General features: G+C 36.8%; 1 pseudogene; it reads right to left on the reverse strand.

The window, feature by feature from the left end:
- Positions 1 to 785: 785 nt before the first annotated feature.
- The window catches only part of LOC100476397, a 60,142-nt pseudogene continuing 38,365 nt past the window's right edge, over positions 786 to 22,562 (reverse strand).

Genomic DNA, 22,562 nt, shown 5'->3' on the forward strand with positions numbered 1-22,562 from the left:
AAATGTGGGACTCAGAGAAGTTAAATAAATTACGTAAGATTCAACAACAAGTAAGTGAAAAAAACTGAACTTCAACAATTAATCCATGTGACTTCATTGGAGCAAATTGTTTATCCTATGACAGATTATGCTTTCATCAACTCTTGAATTGCATTTGCTTATAATGTCCTTAATATCTCTTCCCTTAAATGGATAAGTAGTATTATTCTAGTTTATTATGATTTTTACCAAATTTAAAAATGAAAAACATAGAAGATATTTTTAAATGAGAATATTTATTCAATTCTATATAAATGAATATGACAACCTAAATGAAGTATGTGATTTTCTAGCAAAAACTTGATTATTTATGACATTTCTCCAAAACCCAACATAGTTCCATGTTCAACATTAAAAAAAAAAACAAAAAGTCACCAGCAGTTGTTACTTTAGAATTCCTACAGAATTTCATGTCTTCAGTTATATTCCCTGTTTCAGAGCATGAATTGCTTTTCAGGTAAAAAACTTGGGATGGCAGAAGTTTATTCGTGTGTAGTGTGGGAGAACCCAGGGTGGAAAATAGTGGTTCATTGCTCTGGTCAGACAACCAGGTGAGAAGGTAGTTATTCATAGAACTTCTCAAATAGAGAATATTGTACTGATCTACTGAGAGTTGAAGTAGCAGGAGCTTCTTTGCGAGACTGTATTTGCAACAGTGTTGCTTCTCCTCCAGGGAATTCAAGACCAGGGTGTTGGTACAGCTAGACAGTGGCTCTTTTTTGATGCTCTAACTTTAAAAGTATTTGTTACATCACTATGCATGGTAACCCCATTCAACCTTGAGTCCCATCATTATTGCTGTTGAGTTTCTTCATTTGATACTTAAAAAACACCTCTTACCAATGTGTAAAAGGCATCTTCGACAATCTTCTGGTCTTGGCTGAGGTTTCAGTGAATAGAACCCCATAACTCTTGGCCAGTTGGTGGGCTTGTTTTGTGTCAACTGTTCTTGTTGACAAATCACACTTGTTTCCTACTAGCATCATAGGTACACCCCCTGAGTCTTTTACTTGCTTAATCTGTCCCCTGTAGAAGTTAATGACTGCAAATGATTTGCTATTAGTGATGGCAGATACACAGAGGAAGCCTTTACCTGTCCTCAGGTGCTGCTCTCTCATGGCAGTGTACTCTTCTTGACCAGCTGTACACAGTATGTCCAACAGACAGGTTTCACCATCTATAACCACCTGTTTTCAGTAAGAATCCTCTGTGGTGGGATCATATTCAGCTACAAAGTGGTTCTGGATTAGCTGGCTTGTCAGTGCACTTTCCTCAACATCACTTCCTGCAACCACCACCAGTTTGTATTCACACCAGCAAGAACTTTGAAATTTGCTGCCTCCATTTCAGATGGATTTAGGACCACAACTGGGAAAAATGCTGGAGACCCCAGAATTGCCATGAACAACCTTCACTAGGAATTAAGTCCAAATTATTTTAACACTTAAGCCAACCAGTATTGCTAATTCTATTTAAATTGTTTAAATCTAAATTCTATTTAAGTTATTGCAAAGAACTAAGAATATAATACTTGCAACATCTTTTTGAAATCAGCAGAATATATTTTTTTAAAGATTTTATTTATTTATTTGACAGAGAGAGAGCCAGCGAGAGAGGAAGCCTAAGCAGGGGGAGTGGGAGAGGAAGAAGCAGGCTCCCAGTGGAGCAGGGAGCCGGATGCGGGGCTCGATCCCAGGACCCTGGGATCATGCCCTGGGCCGAAGGCAGACGCTTAATGACTGAGACACCCAGTCACCCCGAAATCAGCAGAATATTGATATCAGCATCTGTCAAAGGTAGGTAATACTTATAAAAACAATAACAAAAACCCTCAAGGTCATTTTTGGATGTTAGTGCATAATCCAAAATGAAATTAGATTCTAATTAAGAATAAAGGGCTAGTATCCAAAACCTATAAAGAACTTATCAAACTCAACACCCAAAGAACAAATAATCCAATCAAGAAATGGACAGAAGACATGAACAGATATTTCTCCAAAGCAGACATCCAGATGACCAACAGACACATGAAAAAGTGCTCAACATCACTTGGCGTTAGGGAAATACAAACAAAATCACAATGAGATACCACCTTACACCGGTCAGAATGGCTAAAATTAACAAGTCAGGGAACAACAGATGTTGGCGAGGATGCAAAGAAAGGGGAACCCTCCTACACTGTTGGTAGGCATGCAAACTGGTGTAGCCACTCTGGAAAACAATATGGAGTTTCCCCAAAAAGTTGAAAGTAGAGCTACCCTATGACCCAGCAATTGCACTACTGGGTACTTTCCCCAAAGATACAAATGTGATCTGAAGGGACACCTGCACCCCAATGTTTATAGCAGCAATGTCCACAGTAGCCAAACAATGGAAAGAGCACAGATGTCCATTGACAGACGAATGGGTAAAGAAGATGTAATATATATCATACGTATCTATCTATCTATCTATCTATCTATCTATCTATCTATATCTATAATGGAATATTATGCTCCATCAAAAATGAAATCTTGCCATTTGCAACAATGTGGATGGAACTAGAGGGTATAATGATTCTACACTTACACCATTTTGTTCCCTTGACCAAAAGATGAATGAAAGATGGGCTGATGATCCAAACTAGACCAATTAAAGTTTTCTGTTGGAAAGGGAAAGGGGCAATGGTGTTTCAGTCCCAGTTAAAGCTATATTCTTGAAAAGGGAATATAAAAACTGGAGAGCTTAATAAGAATCCAATATTTTCCATTTTATAGACTAGGATAGAAAGAAAGCTGGTACAGAAAATAAAAACAACTGATAAAAGAGATGAAAATATAAAAGCCATGGTTTCTCACAGTGTGTTGAGCCCTGGTGCCAGGCAATTCTAGGCTACGATGAAGGTTCTCCTTTGGTTTGTGGTATGCCAGAATCTTTATATTTCATTTCACATTATTTTTGAGCTAGAAAATGGGTGTAATATTTTAAAAAGATAAGATCATGTATTTTGTGTTTCTTTTAAATTATAGCCTTCTTGACTACCCAACCATTAAAGCGTTTCCATGATCCAGGGGAGAGTCACATAATCTGGAACAAAGATGTCAAGTGTATGGTAAATGACAGCTTTGGTGTTCCAATAAAACAGTAGTTTTGCAATCGAGGCTCAAATGAAAGACAAAAGAATTTTAAAATTCCAATATTTTTTACATTAAAAAATTTAGAGACCTGGGTTTTTATTTTACTATATAGAAAGAATCTTGGGATATTATGAAGAGACATCTGAGTCTGTAGAGTGGCTAGAGTAAGAAAGAGGGAGAAAAGAGCAAAAGATCAGATGCTGTGTCTTTAGATCTCTATTCCACCCCTAATCTAGTTCACCTGATGATAAACCTCAAGATGAAGATTGGGTAGTAATAGAGGAACCCCAGAGGGTATATGTGTATGTGAGGGTTGCTGAAAAGAAAGGAGCCCCACAATTTCTTGGATCTAAGGAGGATGCCATTTGGCTGAATGTCCCACACCAACATGGACACACACAGCTGAGTGGTGATGGCCGAATGGCCACAGACTACACCCTATCGTACTCTCACCCTTACCTGTACGCATTCTGTGCATAATGAGTGAAATGTCTCAAAGTCACTGTGTGTCCTCAGTGGAGAACAGAGAAGTCATTGATTAATTATGGAGGGTAGTTCTTAAGGAAGGGATCAAAGGAACATATGGCTGAGATTCAGCAGAGCAGCTGCAGCAGAAAAGTCTGAGGTGGGGCCACATCAATGTAGTGGAGCCTGTTTGTAGAAGCAAAGGGCCCTCGCGGCACTGACTGTGCAGAGAAAAAAAACGAGACATAAACATGACTTCCATCAGCCACAATATCAAGAATAGATAACAGCAAGATGAACAACCACCAAGTGGGACAAGGGACGTCCTAGAGAAGGCTGCTAATCAATTTGAGGTTTTTGGTTTTTGTTTCTTGGTTTTTTTTGGTGACCATTGGCTAAAGATAATTAGTAATCAATCAAATCAGTTCTTACCTTTGAACAATTTATTGAATTAAATGATTTTTGAGACAAAATTCCAATTCCGGGGTTCATTTGTTTCATTCAATCACGGTTTTGTACTGCTAAATTGGGGTATTCCATGAACGGAAAGAAACAGTATAAGTAGAATTACTTATGTCAGTAGTTTATATTGAACTCAACTGGTTCAGTTGATACAATAATAATAAAATCTTCATTGCCTTTCCACAAGCACATATGAAATAAGTTGCCCCTCAGGTGAAAGTCCTGAGGCGACTGAAAACACACGTCACAAAATGCTGCAGTGTGCGTGTGGTGGCAGTCTTGGTGAAGAAACAAGTTACCTCATTCTTCTTAAGTGCTTCCTCTGTTCTTCAAGAAAAGTTGAAGGAAGAGTTGGGGGTGGCAACATGGGTCAGTATCAATGGAAAGGGAAGAAAGTAAGGGCATGAGCTTTCTATTCTGTGTGTCAGTTTGGTCTTGCTGAGTCAGATAGGAACCTGCCACCCTTCTCCATTGCAAAGTGGTATCTGCTCAGCAGGACTTTGCAAACTCTACAGGTCCTTACAAAATAGGTTCTGCAATGTTCAATAATAGCCCGCTGTAATTAAAGCAACTCCTTTTTTAAGGTGCTTAGGCTATTTCGATAACTTGAGAAGTCTCTAAATCAGTTATCTCAGCAGGTTTCCTAAGTTGTCGATTAACAATTTAGATAGTTTTTGGTTTTGATTTTTGTTGTTGTTGTTGTTGTTTTTTAATCTGTTTGAGTGACTGTGCTGGGCCAAATCTAATACTTATCCCATCAATTGCCCTCTTCCCTTTCAAAAACTTCACATCTAAATAGAGACCCCTGGGAGACAATCTTTTTCGAAATTGCATTTTGTCTTTGCTATTAATGATGCTTAAAGGGTGTGAAACGTTAAATCACGACCCTGTAGGACTTTGGAACTTTTGCTCAGCCAAAATGTCATTTTATTTTATTCTTTAGGGTTGTACTTTTTTATACTAATGTAGGATTCAGCGGTAGACTGTAATTAAGCTGTAGTCAATGGGCCTAACTTTTACAAGCAATTAGATGTATTTGCTTTTTTTGCTCCTCTACTGAGAATATGCACGGACTTTGTGGAATCACTAAGATGTATCCCTCTGCCCCCAGTTTTCTTTTGGTTCTTGCTCAGTGCAAACAGAACACACAGCATTCTGCAATGTTTTTATTCTATTATTGCTTGAAATATTGACTTCACATTCCACTAGAGAAATTGAATGAGTGCAGGAATATAACATACTGTTTAAGCATCTATGTTCCCTTCCATTTTATGTTTTTCTCACCATATAACCTTTCTATCCATCCTACAATTCTGCACTTTTTATGTTACACACAAAGCTGAAAATGGGCAGAGCTCAAAGGCCTAGAACATCTTATAACTATGCAAGCATACAAGAGACTCGATTATGACATAGCTCTTCGAATATTTTTCACATTTAAAAAATAAGAAAACAAACCAAGTCAGAATTTAGACTTCCAAATTACAAGAAAATTGGTATCTATAGATACTAAGATATTGTCACAATTGGGCCAAGTGCCTTTTTTCCAAATTATTCCTTTTTAGTTACTTTCTTTAAAACATCCACACATATGATTGCTGTATTGTGATACCTATGTACTCTTGAGAAAGAGCATTGATGAAAATCATTAAGTATTGTTTCATCAATAATTATGTGTTTTCCATACTTAGTGATGGAGCTAGCCAAAAGACCATTTTAATCATTACTGTATCCTTTTCTAAATCATTTCTTACTGTTTAAAAAATTATAAATAAGTGTTGCTACTTGCTATGATCCCAACCTTATAAAAAAAATACATAGACACACACATACACACCCCACAAACACAGGCACACATACAGTTTTACATATCATGTGTTATTAGGGGAAGGCTGTGGTAGAAGTCTCTGAGGTTCCTACCTCTCTTGATTCCCCATAGCAACATAGTTTTTGGATCAGTCAAACCCCATAGAGACATATGCAAGAGTTCACATCTTTTATGCTGGACCTCCTCAGGATACACTAATTTGCTACAGCTGCGCCCATGCCCATTCACTCCCAGGTTCCTGGCAAGACTGACCTTGATGGTTGACAGGTGTGGGAGCTACTGGCTCAGGGGGAAAGAAAATTAACCCTATTTCTGCCAGAGCCCTCTTATGCCTGAATGGGAATAATCTTCACTTCTCAGCATGAGAAGCCAGTATGAATTTTTTAATCAGTCAGAAAGCATTCTATTCCCAAAAGCATTGGCACACAAGATTATAACTAGAGATATTTCCTAGAAGTAGGAAGATGAAGATAGGCAACAGCTGGTTCAGTAACCATGCTAGAAGATCCTTTAACATTCTTAGAAAAGAAAATATTTAGAATTCTCTGACACATTTGGAGAAGAGGAAAAAGCCATTGCTCTGTTCCTCCTTCACAATTTGCCCTCTTCAGAAAAAAAAGGGGGGGGTACTTTTATAAATGTTTTAAAGGAAAGGATTGAGCCATTTTGAAATGGTATATCTTTGACCATTTTAATTATTTGATTTGTTTTCTTTTTTGCTTGGTGCACAGTCAGAGGTAAACTGAAATGGCTTCTGCTGGTAGTGGGCCATCGTAAAAAGCTCAAATGACAGTGGGAAATTGCTTTTGTGATGAAGGGAAGCATTAATAAAAGCTTTGCTCATGTTTACCCTTTTAAATTGGCCCTGGAGGAGTTGATTAAACTACCCCATTGGCAGTGGCTGGTTGATGCATAGGTTATGAAATGTTCTATGCCGTAGGTGGTGGCTGAGTTTGGAGGTATCTACATTTTTCTCATCTGGTTTGGTATGTCATTGAAGTTTCATTTAAACTCTTTGTCCCATTGTGAACTGGTAAAACTTTACATCTTTGCCCATAAAGAAAATATTGTACTTTTATGAAAATGTCATATTTTGTTTCCCATAAGGCTGAGTAATGTAGGCTCTCAAGACACCGAATTATTCTATCTGGGATATCAGGGCTTCAGTAGATACTGGCAGCTAGGAATTTTTGTTTGTTTTTAATTTAAAAGAAAAGTAACCCAAGCAAAGTCAAAGTAGGATTTTTTTTAATGTGAATTTCTTGAATTTAACTATACGTTTGAGAAACCCAAGAAAGTGCACTAAATAACTTTTATAGCTCACTTGGGAGTCTTCCAGTTGAGTCAGAGAATAAGAAAAGATTCATGTGGTTCAGCTGTCTAAGGGTACTCAGCGTGAGAAACCAGTGCAGAGTGAAGGCTCCCCTAGGATGGCCTATCTTATTCCCACTATTGTGCCATTCCTTAATGCTTGTCTTCTCACCCCGAACAGCATGACAGGTGCTATGCTCAGAGCATCTGCAAAGGCAGTTAGTAGAAGACAGGATCTCTTATAGAAACTCAAATGTCCTCCTTAGAGGATTCAGTTGATAAAGGTAATATTTGATTTCTGGAAGAATTCTATTTAACTTTGTTTTTGATTTTGAATCTTGAAATTTTCTCTGGTGAAAGGCAGCTAGTGAGAGTCAAAGACATTCATACATTTTTGAATCATTTGGTTTTTCACAATGAGTGTATAAAGTATAAATTTTTATCCTAACTTTGTAGATGAAGACTGTAACCATGAGATGTTGAATTCCTGCTCAGACAGCTAATAAGTGTGAGGATCCCAGTATTATCCTGGTTTGCCTGGATCCAAGACCAACTTCTGTCCTTTGTAGGAAGCTTTCTCCTCTCAAAGAAAAAAGAAATAGGGGAATTAAGATTTTCCTTAGAAATGTGTAATGTGATGAGTCTTAAAGAGGTTTCAGTTTAACTCTTCTTCATTTAATATAGACAAAAATGAAGACCTATAGAGAAAAAGGGACTAAGCCCAAATCATACTCTTCTTTTTCTTTCTTTCGTATGGTTTAAAATTATATAGGATTCTTTAAGACAATTATCATATGATTTCTCTCATCTATGGAACATAAGAACTAGGAAGTCGGTAGGGGAAGAAAAGGATAAAGAAAGGGGGGGTAATCAAAAGGGGGAATGAAACATGAGAGACTATGGACTATGAGAAGCAAACTGAAGACTTCAGAGGGGAGGGGTGGGGGAATGGGATAGACTGGTGATGGGTAGTAAGGAGGGTACGTATTGCATGGTGCACTGGGTGTTATACACAACTAATGAAGCATCGAACTTTGCATCGGAACCCGGGGATGTACTGTATGGTGACTAACATAATATAATAATAAAATATTTAAAAAATTATATAGGATTCTTTAATCATGTATTTCTTTTTTTCTTTTCTTTTTTTTTGGTATAACTTTTGTATAATTAGAGTAATAGTTAAATAAGCTTTAACTACATCAGTGTAATCATCATCATAATGAAGATACAGGACCGTTCTATCCCTCAAACCTTCTTTTGTACTCCTTTACGACCAGTCTTCCTACTGTTTACTCCACACATCACTGATAATGCTTTATGTCAATATAGACCTATTTTGCCTGATCTAGAATGTTGTGTATTTGAAATCATACAGCACACAATTTCTTTAGTTTATTCGTTCATGTAGCTGGGGTATCATAGTACTGTCTTTTTTTACTTGCTGAAAAATATTCCATTATATGGGTATACAATGCTTATCTACTCCCTTGGGTTTTTTACAGGTTTTTGCCTATTGAGAGTAAAACCTATGTGCAAGGCATTTCATACCTCGTAGGTAAATACTTAGAATTGCTTAGTTTTTTGGTAAGAAACTGCCAAATTGATTGCCAAAATGTTTATTCAATTTTATGTTCCTAACCAGTAGTGTATGAAACTTCCAGTTGCTCTATATCCTAGTCAACAACTATAGTTTCAACATTTTAAATTTTAGCCATTCTAGCTGTTACGGCAATATCTCATGGTTTTACTTTTCATTTCCCTGAGGCTTAGAGGCATTGGGCATCTTATGTTTGTTAGTCATTCATGTATCTTCTTTGGTGAAATATATATTCGAATCTTTTGCCCATTTTTAAAATTTGGGTTTCTAATTTTCTTCTTGAGTTGGAAGAATGATTTTTATGTATTGGATAAAAGTCCTTTATCAGATAAATGTAAAGTAAATATGTTCACCTAGTTTGCGAGTCACGTTTTCATTTTTTTAATGATTGTCTATCTATCTATATATCTAATTTTTTTGCATTCTACCTAGAAACATTTGCCTAAATAAAATTACAATGATTTTTCTCCTATATTATTTTTTTAAAGATTTTATTTATTTATGTGACAGAGATAGACAGCCAGCAGAGAGGGAACACAGCAGGGGAGTGGGAGAGGAAGAAGCAGGCTCTCAGCAGAGGAGCCTGATGTGGGGCTTGATCCCATAACGTCGGGATCACGCCCTGAGCTGAAGGCAGACGCTTAACAACTGTGCTACCCAGGCACCCCTTTCTCCTATATTATCTTCTGGAAATTTTAGTTTAATATTTTAAGTTTTGAGTTCATTTTTGTGTATGTTATCAGGTAAGGTATATAGTTCATTTTCCCCCCCATAGGGATATCTATTTGTTGAAAATGTTATCTTTTCATGATTTCAGTTTTTCAAATACTTTTTTAAGATATACTGACTATGAGCATGTTTGTGTATTTCTACTCTCTCCATTCTGTTCCATTGATCTATACATTGCTCTTTACACCAATACTTCACTGTCTTGATTACTGTAGCTTTCGAATAAGTATTAAGATCGGGCATGTAATCCACTTTTGAAAAGCTGTTCTGGCTATTATAAGTTCTTTGCATTTTCATACAAATTTTAGAATCAGTTTGTCAATGTTGAAGAAAAAGTCTGATGAATTTTATTGGGATGGTATTGAAATCTATAGACTAATTTGGGGAGAATTTACGTTTTAACCATGATAAGTCTTCCATAACTAGGTTCCTTTTACTTGTCCTAACAATGTTTGAATTATTCACTGGATATCTTAAACATATTTTGTTAAATTTATCCCTAAATATTTCATGTTTTTGTACGCCATTACAAATAGTATGTTTTATTTGAAATTTTATTTTCTAACTGTTCTTTTCTAGGATAGAAATACATTTGATTTTTAATTTGATTTTATATCCTATGACTTTGTTAAACTCGCTGTTTTTTATAGCAGTTTTGTTGCTGTTGATTCCTTAGAATATCTTATATATGTAATCATGTCATCTGTTCACAAGGACAATTTTATTAATTATTTTCCAATCTTTATATTATTTATTTTTTCTTCACTTCTTGCACTGTGTAGAACCTCTGGTACAATGTTGAATACCAGTGAATACCAGTTGAATACCAGTGAATACCAGTGAATACCAGTTGAATACCAGGGAATACCAGTTGAATACCAGGGAATACCAGGGAATACCAGTTGAATACCAGTGAATACCAGTTGAATACCAGTGAATGCCAGTTGAATACCAGTGAATACCAGTTGAATACCAGTGAATACCAGTTGAATACCAGTGAATACCAGTTGAATACCAGTGAAGAAAACAGTCATCCTGACTTCTTGCACTGTGTAGAACCTCTGGTACAATGTTGAATACCAGTGAATACCAGTTGAATACCAGTGAATACCAGTGAATACCAGTTGAATACCAGTGAATACCAGTGAATACCAGTTGAATACCAGGGAATACCAGTTGAATACCAGGGAATACCAGGGAATACCAGTTGAATACCAGTGAATACCAGTTGAATACCAGTGAAGAAAACAGTCATCCTGACTTGTTTCCAGTCTTTGGGGAAAGCATTCAGATTTTTACTATTATATAGGATGCTCACTGCAGGTTTTTCATACATGTCTTTTATCAGGTGAATAAAGTCTTCTCTAAGCCTCATGTGCTGATAAATTTTAACTTGAATGTTGAATTTCTTCTTCATTCTATTAATATGCTCAAAGNGAATACCAGTGAATACCAGTTGAATACCAGGGAATACCAGTTGAATACCAGGGAATACCAGGGAATACCAGTGAATGCCAGTTGAATACCAGTGAATACCAGTTGAATACCAGTGAAGAAAACAGTCATCCCTACTTGTTTCCAGTCTTTGGGGAAAGCATTCAGATTTTTACTATTATATAGGATGCTCACTGCAGGTTTTTCATACATGTCTTTTATCAGGTGAATAAAGTCTTCTCTAAGCCTCATGTGCTGATAAATTTTAACTTGAATGCTGAATTTCTTCTTCATTCTATTAATATGCTCAAAGACATTGATTTTTTAAATTGATTTTTATATTTTTAAAGATTTATTTATTCATTTGAGAGAGAGAGAGAGAGAGTGAGCAAGCACACGAGTAGGGGAGGGGCAGAAGGAGAGAATCTTCAAGCAGACTCCCTGCTGAGTGCAGAGCCCAATGTGGGGNTCCCTGCTGAGCGCAGAGCCCAATGTGGGACTGGATCTCATGATCTGTGAGATCATGACCTGGGCTGAAACCAAGAGTCCGATGCTCAACGAACTGAGCCACCCAGGGGCCTCAGCATTGATTATTTTTTAAATATTAAATCAACTGTTTAATTCTTGATATATACATCATTCGTACATACATACATACACATACATACATCAGTCAACATAATTATCCTCTTATATATTTCCAAATTCAGTATGCTAATATTTTGTTAAGGATTTTTGTGTCCGTGTTCATAAGGGATGCTCATCTGTAGTTTCCTTTTAATATCTTTGTCTGATTTTAGTATCAGCATGTACTTGCTCCATAAAATAAATTGGAATTGTCCCTTCCATTTTCAGGAAGAGATTGCATATAATTATCATTGGTTGAAATCAGTTCTTTTTTTTTTTTAAAGATTTTATTTATTTATTTGACAGAGAGAGATAGCCAGCGAGAGAGGGAACACAAGCAGAGGGAGTGGGAGAGGAAGAAGCAGACTCCCAGCAGAGGAGCCTGATGTGGGGCTCGATCCCAGGACTCTGGGATCATGCCCTGAGCCAAAGGCAGACGCTTAATGACTGAGCCACCCAGGTGCCCCTGAAATCAATTCTTAAGCTATTGAGGCTTATACTATTGCTTATGGGAAGGACTTTAACTATGAATTTTATTTGTTTGTATTGATTCAGGGCTTTAGGTTTTCTTTTTCCTTTTGTGTCAGATTTTTAAAATTTGTGTTCGTTAATGACTTTTTGCATTTCATCAAAGTTAGCAATTTTATTAGGATATTTATTAATTATAATCCCTTATCTTTCCAATGTCTAAAAGATCTGCAGTGACGTTCGCTCTTTCATTCCTGATATTAGTTATTTTGCTGTTTCCTAGTCTTGTATTTTTAAAACTTTTCCCTGAGATATAATTGATGTTAACATTATGTTAGTTTCAGGTGTACAACGTAATAATTCCATATTTGTATGTGTTATGAAATGATCACCACAATAAATCCATCCATCACCATAAATTGTAAGAAAAATTTTTTCTTGTGATGAGAAATTTTAAGATTGAGTCTTCTAGCAAATTTCAAATGCACAATAATTATTAACTATAGTCACCATGCTATGCACTATATCCCCATGATTTATTTATTTTATAATTGAAAGTTTGTACCTTTTGACCTCCTTTCCCACTTTCACCCAACCTCCACTCCCTGCCTCTGGCAACCACCTATCTATTCTCTGTATCTGTGAAATCAGTTTTGGGGTTTGTTTTTGTTCTTTTGATTCCACATATAAATGAGAGCATAGAGTATTTGTCTTTCTCTGATTTCACTTAAGCATAATGCCATCAAGGTCTATCCATGTTACTACAAATGGCAAGATTTCCTTCTTTTCATGGCTAAATAATGTATATATCAATGGACTTAGATTGCTTCCATGTCTTGGTTGTTGTAATAATGCTGCAATAAACCTGGGGATGCATATATCCTTCATGGTGTCAAAATGACTAACAATTCCAGGCTTCACACCTATATGTTACATCTTCTGGAAAGACACCAAAGCTGGCTACAATCAATTCTCTGAAAAATATAAATATCCTCTTTCCTAGATGTTTATGGCATAATTCTTCTTGAATCTTGAATCAATCTGACCCCTGAAATTGATCATATGTCCATCCAGAAAAGTTCCTGGGAGACCAAGGAATGCTATATGCTGATTGGAGCAAACTTTAGGTATGGGAATCAAGCACTATGTTAAGTGACATGGGGTTTCCTCAACAGAATTAGATCAATCAGGAATCATCCCTGGATCTTAGGGTATAATATTGACCTCTAACTTCAAATCTGTGGCTTTTTAGAAGTGAAGTAAAATTGATATGCAATATCCTATCAGTTTCAAGTGTATTTCATAGTGATTTGATATTTTTTTTTTAAAACCATGCAACACCTTGTTGCTGNTATGCTGATTGGAGCAAACTTTAGGTATGGGAATCAAGCACTATGTTAAGTGACATGGGGTTTCCTCAACAGAATTAGATCAATCAGGAATCATCCCTGGATCTTAGGGTATAATATTGACCTCTAACTTCAAATCTGTGGCTTTTTAGAAGTGAAGTAAAATTGATATGCAATATCCTATCAGTTTCAAGTGTATTTCATAGTGATTTGATATTTTTATAACTTATGAAATGATGCCTGTAAGTCTAGTTACCTTTTGTCACCATACAAAGTTATTACAATATTATTGATATTCCATATGCTGTACATTACATCTTCATGACTTATTTATTTTATAACTGGAATTTTGTGCTCTTGATCCCCTTCACCTATTTTGACTGTCTCCCCAGTTCCTGTGCTCTGGTAATGAATGGTTATTTTCTGTATCTGTGAATGGTTTTCCTTGTTCATTTGTTTCGTGTTTTAGAGTCCACATATAAGTAAAGTCATGTGGTATCTTTGTCTTTCTCTGTGTGACTTTTTTCACTTAACATTATACTCTCAGGGTCTGTCTATGTTGTCAGAACTGGCAAGATTTCATTCTTTTCATGGCTGAGTAATATTCCATTGTATATGTATACCACATTTTTATCTATTGATCTATTGATAAATATTTAGGTTGCTTCCATATCTTGGCTATTTTAAATAATTCTGCAATGAACACTGGGGTGTATATATCTCTTTGAGCTGGTCTTTTTATTTCTTTGAATAAATAGCCAGAAGTGGAATTGATAGCCTGTATGATAGTTCTATTTTTAGTTTTTTTTTTTTAAAGATTTTATTTATTTATGCGACAGAGATAGAGACGGCCAGCGAGAGAGGGAACACAAGCAGGGGGAGTGGGAGAGGAAGAAGCAGGCTCATAGCGGAGGAGCCTGATATGGGGCTCGATCCCATAACGCCGGGATCACGCCCTGAGCTGAAGGCAGATGCTTAACCGCCGTGCCACCCAGGCGCCCCTATTTTTAGTTTTTTAAGTGAACTCCATACTGTTTTCCTTAGTGGCTGCATCTATTTATATTCCCACTAACAATGCTTGAGGCTTCCCTTTTCTTCACATCCTCACCAACATTTCTTATTTTTTAACTTTTTGATAATAGCCAGTGTGACAGGTGTGAGGTGACATCTCATTATGGTTTTGATTTGCATTTCCCTGATGATGAGTGATGTTGAGCATCTTTTCATGTCTGTTGGCCATCTGGATGTCTTCTTTGGAAAAATGTCCATTCAGATTCTTTGGCCAATTTTTAGTCAGATTTTTAGATATTAAGTAGTGTGAGTCCTTTATATATTTTGTATATTAATCTTTTTTGGATGTATGATTTGTAAATATCTTTTCTCATTTGCTAGACTGTTCTGTTGATATTTTCCTTTGTTGTACAAAAGCTTTTTAGTTTGAGGTAATTCCATTTGTTTATTTTAGCTTTCGTCGCCCTTGGCTGAGGAGACTGGTCCAAAAAAATATTTGTTAAGACCTATGTCAAAGAGCTTACTGCCTATGTGTTCTTCTAGGAGGTTTATGGTTTTAGGTCCCACATTCCTGGCTTTTAAACAGCTGGGGAAAACAGTGAATCTTGGAGATAAAACATGTCAAAATTTATGATGATAGCAAAGAATGATGAATTCTAATATTTTTCAACCAAAATAAAATCCCTTGAAATTAGAATTGCCAATTTTCCCCAGTAAAAATACATGACACTCAGTTAAATTTGAATTTCAGATAAATGATGAGTAATTTTCAGTATAATATGTCCTCTAAAACATAGTACTTGAAATCCTATGTTAACTTCAATACCTGATAGATTTTTTAAAAATGCACGCACACAAAAATGAAGACAACAGCTTTTACGGGAAACAAAGATAAGACTAAGACTGGCTGTAGTTTTCAGATGCATGCATCCAAGATTGTGTGAAACTCTTGGAGGGGGGGAAATCAGTGCAACACTCCTGGTTTTAATGAGGAAGACATATCCTGAAGTCCTGCAGGTCTCTCTCTGCTTCCCTACTGATTTTCTTGCTGAATTTGGAAAGAGTTTGATCAGTTCTATACTAGTGTGTGTGTGTGTGTGTGTGTGTGTGTGTGCGTGTGTGTTTTGTTGTTGTTGTTTTGATTTGTTTTAGGAAGAAGCTGCCTCTTATGTCTCAGAGAGCAGCTCTATCGTTGCAGGCAGGGGGTCTCTTGGTCCAAGATGCTTGACTGCATGGATAAAGTCTCTAACTCAACTTAAAACTTAGGAAGTCCATTTGACTCTCATTTTAAGGATTTTTCTTTAACTTAGCTTTTATTAATAATGAAGGCTATATTCAAGCCCTATCTACCACTCTTTTCTCCCCCTCTTGATTTGTAGAACTTGAGAGGGGAGAGGTACTGTTTATATGGCCTCCTTAGGAACTTCAATCCAAGTCATGCTTATTAATTTATATGTATTGGTACTGAGGTTATGAGTATATGCTGCATGCTTATATGAATGGCACAAATCTGGAATTTTAAATTTATACCTTTTGAAATAAGGCTCAAACTTTGTGGGATAATATTAAACATGTATTCCCCATTTTTAATTATTACAACAAATACATTATATATAATAATTGAATATAAAAATGGAAAGTGTTTCTGAAGATATATAAAAACGGCCTCATAATGTGAACCATTCCGAGAAATCAAAAAGGAAATGACACTGAAGCATTAAACGTAAGAAGAAATAGGGGCAATTAGTAGCCAAAAAATATCGATTCTGGAAATATTCGGCTGAATTTTTTTCCCAAATTCATGTCTGAGTTTTGTCCACAACCCCCCAAAACAGCCATCCCAAAAGAAAGTAAAACATGTCTCTCGAAAGGTAAGGATTCCAGGTGAAGAGGTGAGCACAAAAGAATTTGTGGCAAGCTTTCACAACTGGCGATATGCTATAATTTGAAATACCTTGAATGAATTTTGCTTCCCTTATCACTAGTGTTAGATGCCACATGAAAGTTGTGTTTCAAAGTTAACAAAACAAGTAGAGAGGCAGAACCATCCAGAAGCTTCCAAGGATATTACACTCTAGACGTCGACTTCTTGAGATAGGAACCTCAGAAGTGGGAACCTTTAAAATAAAGCTACTGCCTTAGACCTTGGTGAGAAGGTTACAAAACAAGCTATACTTTGCATCTCTGGGTCTAACAAAGATCACATATCAAAGCTTCATGACCAAATTAATGTGTAGCTTATCCCCCTCCCCAAGGTCTTTCCCTTGGTTTTATTATTACTGACAATATTGTAAGAGCAGTGTGAAATGGCCAATTCACACATGTGCCACGTTTTGCACACTGCCTGAACCTGCTGGAACATGATTTTCCTAAGAATGATGACAGTAATAAACATCTTCTGGCAGAGGCTTGCAAAATCTGCACCCATTTTAGTCACTCAGTAATGGCCCATAAAATTCTTTGAGAACTGCAGGAGAAAAACAATGTACATACTCATGCATAAATTAAAACTAGAAGTGCCAGCTCAATGGAACTCGACTTCTCACACTCTGGAACAACTGTGGAGCAATTAAAAAATAAACAAACTCATAACACATGGGTGCAGCCAACGGTCATCAGAAAAGGTGTTCTCTGTTGGAGATCAAACCATTACCCAGCACTTTCATTGAGTAGATTCCCTCTTTGATCTGTGGAAATAGTCAAAGAAATTTACATAATCTTTCCTGATGAGGTCTCTTGCAAAAGCATTGCAGTCTAAATGTGTGAGAGGGAAAATGTTCATCTTGACTTCCTATTACATTGTGGACCATTTTTCTGAAGAAAATATGATATATACAAGAACATTCCTGATCTCCTTGTTTATATCAAGGTTTCTTTTTTATTATGTTCAGTTCATCATTAGTTTTTGATGTAGTGTTCAATGATTTAATAGCTGTGTATAACAGCCAGTGCTCATCACCACACGTGCTCTCTTTAATACCCATCATCCTGTTACCCTCACCCACCAACCCCCTCCCCTCTGAAATCCTCAGATTGTTTCCCGGAGTCCACAGTCTCTCACGGTTTGTCTCCCTCTCTGAGTATTTCTAATAATATTTCAGGGTGCCTGGGTGGCTCAGTCAGTTAAGCATCTGCTTTCGACTCAGGTTGTGATCCTGGAATCCCAGGATCGAGTCCTGCATCAGGCTCCCCGCTCAGAGGGAAGTCTGTTTCTCCCTCTGACCCTACCCCTTCTCATGTTCTCTCTCTCTGTCTCCCTCTTTCTCAAATAAATAAATACAATCTTTAAAAAAACCCAATATTTCAGAATCACTTTCTCGGACCTATTCACTGTGAGTAGAATTCTTTAGTATATTTGAAATTGAGAAAAGAATCAGGTTTGTGGTTCGGTTTCCATATTTGTCATAGCAGTTGAATCCTGTCCTGTAGTTATTTGGAAATTTCTTGGGCAGAAAGCGATGGGTACCACTGTTTTCTCTGTTATCTAATATATTATCCAGTATTGGAGACGGTGTGGTTGCATTAATATCCCCTCAAGTAGCTTGACTGTATTTGGGGGAGTTGACCCCAGATCCAGAGTGGGTAGGCCCTAGTGTAATACCAACTCACTTGCAGAGATTGGTCTAGTGATGGATGTGTAACCATTTCTAGCCAATAAGCCATGCAGTAAGGTTCATGAAAGGCTCTTGGGAAAGTTCTTTCTTTCTTTTCAGAGTGAATTGGAAAGGTTTTTCTCTCTCCCATCGTTGTGAATGAGGAAACATGTAGCACCTATTACTTTCGGCATCCATCCTAAATCTTTGAAAAAATGAGTCAGAATGAAGCCAGTGGGAAGATTGCTGAGCTGCTGAATCAGTCATCACTAACCCATGAACCTGATTTCCTCTTATATGAGCTAGTAAGTGATCTATTCTTCAAACATCATTGTTTCAGGTTTTGTTACTCACTGTGAGAAATAGCCCAACAGTTTCAAGAGCTTTACAAAAGTTTCTTTCTAATAGAGCTTGGACCTTTAGGATAGAGAGTTGCAGATGTTCAGATTGCAGTTGTGTGGGCCAAAGACATAGTCCCTTTAGACAAAGAATTATGAGGTAGGAAAGATAAAATCTTCTCTGGGTACACCTGGTAAGAGTCCTAGCTCTCCCACCTGTGAGGAGCCTCTGCCCTCCTCAGACTTTCTGTGGTTTTCAAGGAGTTTACCTCCTCAGCATTTTTTCTTTATATTTTTCCTCTTGATTCTGCATATGCTATTTTCCATCACAGCCCATCCACCTCACTGCATGCACGCATGCCCACACACACACATATAACATTCCAGAGCATTCTGTAATGCTGGTTTGCTAGATGATTTGGGGAATATCAGAAAAGGAATATGAGTCTTCCCCTGTATGAATGGCTGCACACACCACTACATTTCTTCTCTTATCTCCTCTTACCTCTCTGCTCCCAAAGACACACCAAAGAATTTTCCCGACAAAGTCAGATCCTTTCCTACAAAGACTCCTAGCTGCGAAAAAAAAAAAATAGAAGTTAAAAGTTGTTCTTTTCTTTTCCAATTTATTATGGATTTGGCTTATTTATCAAGGAGATATTCTTAGGATGCTTAGATCATCAACAAAATAATATCCCCAAATATGACTGGAAGCTTCCTTCTGAATCAGTACAGCTCTCAACTGGGAATGGAGTTTAGGTTCTGCCCAGCCCCTTTGCAAGCAGAAAATGTTTCTGAGGCAGCAGGACCTTTTTTCATGAGTATGGCCATGATCTACGATTGAAGAGAGATAGAAATTAATTGTTTTAAGATCAGAAGCATCTTCAGATCTGAACTATAGGAAAAGGTCCATACAAGCACTATGCTCTAAATCCCATGAGAGGATATAGCCCTGATTTTAATCACCCTCTTGATATAGACAGATTCCTGGTAGATGCAGGATATCAGAGCTGGTGCTCTGCCCAGAGGAGAAAGACCTGAAAAACCTCACAGTGTTAATAGATGCTTGCTATTAGATGATTTCTGCTGCAAAAAATGCTTCAGTTTCTCTTCCAATATAATTCACTTCTGTTTTAGATATGAAAGATCTCAAAAGAACAGATGTTATTCAGCACTTAAAGATCTTACCCTTCAATTACTGATCATGAAAAAAAAATATTCACACTCAAAATATCAGCTCAAGGACAAACAATCTCACACTTTTGGGCTAGTTCTATAATCCCTTACAAAGCACGGAACTATATAGCACAGTGAAAGTAGAGAGTATTGCTAATAATATTTTGGCAAATATGGAACCAGTACATATACAATTGTGGATTATTAATTCTAAAAAAAGAGGAGTATAAGTAACAGCCTGGAATGATGAAAAGAGCACACAAGTGTACATCAAGAAACCTGAGCTTGTGTTTTGGTTCTATAACTTTCTTTCTTTTTTTTTTTTTAAAGACCTTATTTATTTGACAGAGATAGAGACGGCCAGCGAGAGAGGGAACACAAGCAGGGGGAGTGGGAGAGGAAGAAGCAGGCTCTCAGCAGAGGAGCCTGATGTGGGGCTCGATCCCACACTCCGGGATCACTCCCTGAGCCGAAGGCAGACGCTTAAACCGCTGTGCCACCCAGGCGCCCCGGGTCTATAACTTTCAAACTCTACTTCTCCTTGGAGGCCTAGTTTTCTCATTGGTAAAATGAGACAAGTGGGTGTTCTTTCAGTAAGGTAACTCACAGTTTTAAATTATTTTAAGGAGTTTGAAATGTAAATAAAGGTACCTAATCTCCTTTGCTCTCAGCTTCCTCATCTGTAAAAGAAAAGTGTAAAAAGCAGTGGATATATGCATGTTCGCCCTGGACCCCCTTTTTGGAGAAGGATGCCTGCCTCCTTCCAACTTCTGTCCCACACCTGTCATCACGTGTCCCACAGTAAACTCATTAGTTCAGGTGTNNGTGTTTGTTTGTTTTGTTTGTTTCAGTTCAGGTGGTTTGAGAGAAGTTGACAGAATTCTGTCAAGGTAGACACATGGGTTGGCCAATCAGGGTTTAGTACCAGCAATTGGTACAGGAATAGACATTTGAGGCAGGCTAAACCAACTAATGTCAAGCTAAGACTTTTGCTGAATCTAACCAGCAAGAAAACTCCCTTTTTTGAGACTCTGAGCAAGGAGAAAAATTTGACTTCAGTTTGCCAGCGGTCATTTTGCCTCTGCTTGGAGTGATCCTTTTTGAAAATGAAGATAGTGGAGGGGAAGAGAGTTGGCAGGGAGGGGGGTTGGCGACACTTCATCTTGAATCCCTGAATTCAGATGCTTGAAGCCAGTTTCTTTTTTCGGTATGTTTCATGAGCCAATATGGTTTTTCCTTGGATATTTATCACTAAATATGCAAAACATCTACTGACATAACACTTTGGAAACTTACTAGAAATTTTTAATGACATAAAGCATGTAAAACAACTTTTAAAAGTGTAAATAACTATGCAAACATGTTACCACTATTATTATTTTTTATTCATTTTTATACAATAAGATATAGAACAATTCTTTTAATTAAGAATAAAATACTGTGTTGGCATTATTTCTCAAATAAACACTATCTTAGACAAAGCACCTAATTCCTTGCACCCTTATCCTTGCTGCTTTAGGAGAGCTTCCTTGATTTATCTCATGGTCACGAACCCTGCCTAATAGCTATGGATTTGTTTCCATAATATCTGATTGCTGAATAAGAAATAGGAATATATTCACTTTGTGTTGCAATACAGTTTTCACTCTCTTTTGCTAGAGTTCTTACAACACTTTGTGCTTTTAAAAGAAAGATGCTAAATGCAGAGAATTAGTATTCCAGTGATTTAATCATAAGGAAAATAGAGATTTTGTGAAGTATGCTAAGTCTACAAGATTTTAAATAGGGTCTGAAATCATTAATCCACAAATTCTGGACTTACCCACTTTAATAAAGAGGAGTTCCAGAACCTAGTTTGCAAAATGATTATATGGTTAATGCAGGATTAAATTTTCTTTCAATTATAGTCCGAGTCTTGAAAATGCTCTAAAGAGAATGAAGAAAAAAAAAGTCGTACAAGAGGTACATTTGGTCTAAAGTGCTTTTAAATATGCTTCTTAATTGCTGGGGGCTGTTTTGCTCTTCATCTAATCATTGTCTGAATTACTGAAGCTCAACTCATCTGATAAAATAGGTGAGTTTAGTGGTAATGAAGTCAGATAATGTTTTATCTGAGTGTCAGGCTAGGCATCAAATGGGCAGTGTGTTTAACCATTAGTAAGGAGTTTACAGACTGAAATATTTTCATCCAAGTTACATGTCTCAAGCCAATTCATTGGAATCAAAAAAGGTTTAGAAATGGGAAAGCATTTGAGAAGCTGTGCCTTTAACTATTTAATAAAATTGCTTGTTATTTAAATAAAGGTAATTAAAAGTGTAATGCTCTGGAACTATTCAGCACCTACTCAAAACGAGTGGATTTTTGTTTTGTGAAAGAGCCAATACCTTGAAGAAGGCACAGGCTTCACAATGAGAATCCCATAGATACTTTTAAATAGCTGGAGATTAACTCATTTAAATAAACAGTCATTTTATGGCTTTTTCACCAGGGAAGCCAGTATTTCCTTGGGGTTCTTGAATTAGGGAGTTCCACACCAAGGTTCTGTGAATTAGCTATGTGGGCATTCATTTTATCAAGACCTTCACCGCTGCGGGGGGTCCCACATGGACAGAAATCAAAGAAATGTAGTAATCTTGTGATTAAAGTAATCTTCTGCCTAGAGTGCTTTTGATTTTGCATTACACCTGTGTTAAAAAAAAAAAATTCTGAAGCCATTATTTGGTTGGTTCTAATTAGTAACACATATTTCAAGGCCAGGCCCATATGCACTGTTTTTCAGGTGTTCATTTCCATAGAGGAATTTTTATATGTGTTGGTTTGATATCATAAAATGTGAAAATTTATACAACTGCTCAGTACAAGTTTAAGAGCAGGTTTATGTAAAATAAAAAGATATTTTAAATGAAATAGACAAATGTACTGGCTTTTCCATGTTTTTTTACACTAACTCAAGCAAAACTAGATTCACATATGAAAAACATCCAATTTCATTTCATCCCTCCCCCCTCCTGCCCA

Source organism: Ailuropoda melanoleuca, chromosome 2 (genome assembly GCF_002007445.2).
Source record: "Ailuropoda melanoleuca isolate Jingjing chromosome 2, ASM200744v2, whole genome shotgun sequence".
Classification (NCBI taxonomy): Eukaryota; Metazoa; Chordata; class Mammalia; order Carnivora; family Ursidae; genus Ailuropoda; species Ailuropoda melanoleuca.